Here is a 6,000-nt window from a genome sequence, read left to right as displayed (position 1 = left end):
CACAGGATCTCTGTGCCATTCTACCACTTGGTTCAATTCAAAGATGGACTGAGTCCATCCCTGAGCTGGAAAGAAAGTAAGGATAGGTAAGAGAAAAGTAAAATGGTAGAAAACTAGAAGTGATGGGCTACGATGGGAGAGTTACTTGGACCAGGAGAATAAGAAAGGCCATCATGGGACAGGTGGGATTTGGGCCCATAGGAGGAAACAATGTTGTAAAGTAGGAGCTAAAAGCTGTTTTCTGTAGCAGAGACACCAGCAGCTTCCTCCAAGCAAAGTGTGGTGAGTAGAAGACTTTTCTAGAAGGTGGTAAGAAGACGTCGATGATGGATTAGTGAGTTGGAACTTGCTGGCACCTATAGCTTGCCTGGTATGGAGATCACTGTGACCAGAGAAGTGGGTAACAGGGGGCCTTTGAAAGAGAGGCAGGAACCTCTGGCCTAGGGGTCCTTTAACCAAAAGGAAGAGAACCCACAAACAGGAAGGCCAGGAACTTGGAGGTGTCGGCTGGAGTCCCAGCTCACCTTTTTTAAGCGGAGGTGTGTTCCACAGGGGCACTGGTCTCCTGCACGGACACCTGCTTCCCCCCAGAGTCCAGGTCGTACCTGGTTGAGAAAAGGACATGCGAATTTCATCTCTGCACTGAAAGAACTCTGACTGCTGGGAAAAGATGTCACAATTGGAGGACATCTGGAAAAGAGGCCTCTGGAACCATTCCCTTCTCTCACAGAACTGACAAGCAAGGATAGGGGCCTCTGGCAAGTACAGAGGGTGATGGCCCAGAAAAGCGTCCGAGTCATCACGAAGGGCTCAGTCAGCCCCGCCCTAGCTTCGTGTGGCTGGGAAGCCTGATGTCTCTTTTTCAGAAGTGCGATCCAAACCAGCTCTCGGAGCGACACAAGCCAGAGGGAAATTTTTAGCACAGATGTAACTTTCTAGTTTCTCCTTTTTCCTGCCCCTCATTTTTCAGAGGCCACAGAGAGCTGAAAAACAAATCCGAGTTTAAAAAGACAAGTGCAAAAAAAAAAAAAGCAAACTGGGCAAGAGGACAGAGCCTCCAGCTGGACAAAATGTGCCTGGGAAACGGCACCCCTGCTTGGCAGGTGCCGGGGATTTATGGCTGAGTTTTGAAGACATTTCATCACGTTACGAGCCAGCTCAGGAGACCCTCATAAAACTCTGCTTATATGAAAGAACAAACTAGCTGATAAAAGTCAGCTGCTGCCTATAAACGCGCAGTGGGGATTGCAATTGAGTAGTGGATTTATTAGTCTGGGCTCTCTAAGAAGAACTACTCCAAGCATTTGAATCGGGAGGGCTGGACCGAGGAGGGGTACTGCCTGCTCCCAGCATGGGGGGTGGACCATTTTGCCCCTGGCCCCCACAACTCATTCTGCCAGAGACCAGGGGGTAACACTCTCACTCAAGATCTCGCCTTGCACTCCCCGTACTCGCCTCCCACAGAAAGAGCCAGGCACTATCTCCACCTTCTGCCCTCCCGCACATTCTTCACGATCGCCTTGCTCACACCAGACTTGCATGGCTTTCACCTTGGTATCGTGGTGATCTGTGTGGGACTGGGCCTACGGAGAGGTTTTAGAGTGGGCGCACGTGGGTGTGGCTGACCTGTTGTTACTGCCCTGCTCCTGACAGCATGCACGAAGGGGCTCTGAGAGCTGGAAGAACTGGAAACTAGCTGGGGGCTTGGAAGTGCGGTGTAGGCGTTAGAAGGTTGGCTCATCCTTGGCTGTGATCTGCTCTGCCATCCCTGTCTGTACACTGCTGCTTTTCCTATGGATCATAGAGAGAAAAGGCTCTGGGCACCATAACGCACGCCTTTAATCTCAGTGCTTGGGAGGCAGAGTCAGGCAGATCTCTGAGTTCCAGGTCAGCCAGGGCTACACAGTGAGACCCTGTCTTGGACAGAGGAGGGATGGTAGCTTTTGCAACAGAATGAATGTTACTTGTTAGGAATTCACAGAGCAAGCCTCTTCCCATGATGTGGATCCAGGCCTCTGGTTTTGGGGCTTCACTTCATTCCACCAGCACCAGGCTCAGGAAAACTACTTTCCTCCGCCCTTTGCAAGAAACTCAGGAGGAGCCTTCCAGGGATGATGGAGAGGAGGGTGAGTGCCTGGAAGGATCACCCCCATCATTCTTTAAGAACTGGCATTCTCCTCCCAGACCTTGGCATAAAGGGCGAAGTGTAAGGCTCTGGCCGACAGCCTTGGGGCCCGCCACAACCCTCTTGGCTATGGGATCAGAAGGGAGAGCAGTTGGCAAGGTTTGAGCTGCCCTGGAAGGGACCAGGACACTCCACATGTTGCTGCCAGGCCTAGTCCATTGGCTCTGCACGAGGCAGGACACTCAGAGAATAGGCATGAGGTGTACTCTCCCTCTCTGTTACAGAAAAGGGACAGTGGCCCATAGGAAAGACCCTTTCACCAGTGCCAAGATCCTGGGTAGATAGTGCAGTGTCCTTGGCCCTCAGTAAGGGCTTAGGAAACTCACTATCTCCACAGCTCAGCCTCTCCATCTATCCAATGCAGAAAAGCATACTTGCATGGATGCTTTCAATAGCTTGAAAGATATTTTAAAATGAAAAGTAAGCCAGGCCTGATGATGCAACCTATAAATCCCAGCAAGGGGACCGCACTGAGTTTGAAGTTTCACTGGGTTATAGAGGGAGACCTTGTCTCAAAAAATCAAACAACCTGGTAACACTAAAGAGCATAGCAAACTGGGCACAGTGACACACACCTTTGATCCCAGCACTCAGGAGGCAGAGGCAGAGGCAGGAGAAGCTCTGTGAGTTCGAGGCCAGCCTATTCTACTACATTTAGGGTTCCAGGACAGCCAGGGCTACATAGAGAAACCCTGCCTCACAAAACAAAATAAAAATGAAAAAGCCTAGTGGGACTTTTCAATGGGTGGGTGACGAATGAATCTCGAGGGTACCCTGATCCATTAAGCATTGACAACCATCTCTGAAGCATATCCTTTTCTTACACAAACCTTATGATCCCACAAGGGCATAGCATCCTCTTCATTATGCAGATAGGGCGACTGAGGCCTAGCGGGGGTGGGGTGGGTGGAGGGGGTGGAGGATCGCTGAATGAGACCACATGGCTGGTTAGAAGTCGCGCTGAGAACTGACCAGAGGGCCAGGTGACAGGCTGTGCAGTACACTTTGTTACCTTCCGACACAAAGCTGCTCCTAGGAATGTGTGGCAATGCCCCTCCTCACAGGGAAAAGGAACTCTCAAGGACCAAGTTCTTGGGCTGGCTGGGAAAGTACCTGGCTTCCTTCCTCCCGATGAATGTCAGACGCAGAAGCAGCCATCACCGCTAAGCCTCGACTCCCCCCAAGGCAGGCACGGCTCCTCCTGTGAGTCCAGGCTTGGGACAACACTTACTTTGTCTGAGGGCAGAATCTTCTTCCTCATTTTTCAGTGTTAGGGATGAGTCTCACACTAGGAAGCTCTTTACCACCAAGTCACATCTCCAGCCATGAAAGAATCTTTGTGTGTATGTTGGGGGTATTAGGTGGCGTGTGTGTGTGTACGCACATGTGAAGGCCAGAGGTCACTATTTGCTCTAAGATTTTGTTTTGTTTTTAGTTTGCTTGAGACAGGGTCTCTTTGTGCAGCCCTCAAACTCAATATGTAGACCAGACTGGCCTTGAACTCATAGAGATTCCCCTGCCTCTGCCGGGATTGAAGATTAAAGGCGCATACCACCACCCATCACTTTAAGACTTGAGACAGCCTCTTAGTGGATCTGGAGTTTGGGGCTCTAGATTGCCTGGCCAGCATGAGGACAGTCCCCTCCTGTCCCCACCTCCCAATGCCAGGTTATGGATGTGCCTGCAGCGCTGGAGATGAGGACTCAGGTTCTCAGGCTTATACAGCACGCATGTCACCCACAGAGCCGTCTCTCCAGGGGTGTGGTGGTGTGCACCTTTAATCTTCAACCCATCCACGTGCGGGGAGAATGTTTCCAAGGCCCCTCACGTGGTGTTGTCCAGCACAGAACTCTCAGGTGTCTCTCTGCTGGGTGGCCTCACAGTGTCTCAGCTCACTTCCCCTAAGTGTGTGGGGGCAGGAGAGAACAAGAGGCAGCGTCCAAGATAAAAGCAGTGTTTTTATTTAACGATTTATTTCTTAGCATACGCACTGGGGTTTTGCCTGCATACGTCTGAGGGTGTTGGATCCCCAGGAGCTGGAGCTACAGATGGCTGTAAGCCGCCATGTGGGTGTTGGGAATTGAGCCCATGTCCTCTGGACAAGCAACCAGTGCTCTTAACTGCTGAAGAAACAGTGCTCTTTATAACTTGTTCCTGGAAGTGGCGATGTGCTACTCTTTAGATTCTGGACCACAAAGCAGCACACATTAAAGGGCAAAGAGTATACAGGGCGTGAACACTAGAGGCGGGTTCACTAGGGATCACCTCAGAGGATACCCACACCAGAGACACCAGAAACGCCTAGCACTGGCTGTCTGCTGGGAAGGGAACTGGGAAGATGGGCAAGAACTTTTCACTGAAAATGCCTGTGTACATTTTACACTTCAGGTGAGGTGTACCTTATTCAACAAGAAAATCACATCTATTTTGAGATCTGAAATCGAAAATAATAATGAAAAGGATGACATTTTAGGGAATGAAGAGAGGGATTGGTAGTTAAAAGCACTTGCTGCTTTAGCAGAGACCTATGTTCAGTTCCCAGCATGCACATGGCAGCTTATGACCATCTATAACCCTAGCTCCAGGGAATCCAGTCCCCTCTGCTGGCCTCCACAGGCATCAGGCACTTAAAATACATTCTTTGCAAATAAGAAAGGATAGCATTTTTTATTCTTTCCCCCAACCCCCGAGACAGGGTTTCTCTGTGTAGCCTTGGCTGTCCTGGACTCACTTTGTAGATCAAGCTAGCCTCAAACTCACAGAGATCCTCCTGCCTCTGTCTCCCAGAGTACTGGGATTGATTACAGGCATGCGCACCATGCCTGGAGGACATGCCTGGAGGATAGCATTTTTAATAGAAGACCTACAAGTGAAGAAAAAAAAAATCATTATTCAACACCATATATATGTTTCAAGGAGACTTAACTTTATTATGCAAACATGAAAATTGACAAGTTCTGCTTAATAACGCAGGTGCATTCTGAGAGATGCATCGTAGTGAGTCTGCTGTGTGAAACAAACCACAGGCTGTATTTCAGCCTAGGAAGTCATTCGCAATACTCTGTTGTTGGACCACCCTCCTAGAAGGAATGGGGCCCTTCAATGGCTGAAGTGTTTCATAGCACACAACTACAGACACACACACACACACACAACTATAGTTCCCACAAAACAGAAACTCTGTGTGTGTAAATGCACACGGAAGCCAGAGATAAATGTCAAATCTCTACTTCTATATTCTACACTCCCCCTTTTTCTTTTGAGACAGGATCAATGAATTGGAAGCTCACCTCCTGTCCAGCCAGCCCCCCCCCCCCCCCGAGTCTGTCTTGCTCCCCAGACCTGAGATTAGGAGTGCTTTTAAAATGAGTGCTAAGAACACACAGGTCCCTGCGCTTGCTCAGCAGGCACTCTACTAAAAGCCACCTCTCTCTCTCTCCCTCCCTCCCTCCCTTCCAAATACAAACTCTTAAGCAAAAACTCAAGATTCTACACAATCCTGCCCAAGCTGCCTTCACAGATGGGGTCTTGTCATCCTGTCCTGTGAACTCTCCACAGCTGATGTTCTGAACTTGATTAACGTGCCAGGGTCTGGGAGTAAACGTAACAAGCATGGTGCCTGGGATACAACAAACTTGCAGCAAACTCCACCCTCAAGCCAAGACTGCTTTTGTCTGGACTGTCCCCAGGCATGGACTGCCCCGTTCTGCTCTCCCTCATCCAGCCCCAAGACAAATCCCCTCCAAGGCTAACTCAGATGACCCTGTTACCACCAAGTCGTCCCCACACAGTCGGTGCCTCTTCTCCCCCACAGC

Source organism: Psammomys obesus, unplaced genomic scaffold, assembly GCF_907164565.1.
Source record: "Psammomys obesus unplaced genomic scaffold, mPsaObe1.curated_primary_1811, whole genome shotgun sequence".
NCBI classification, from domain to species: domain Eukaryota; kingdom Metazoa; phylum Chordata; class Mammalia; order Rodentia; family Muridae; genus Psammomys; species Psammomys obesus.
This window is presented reverse-complemented; position numbering follows the sequence as displayed.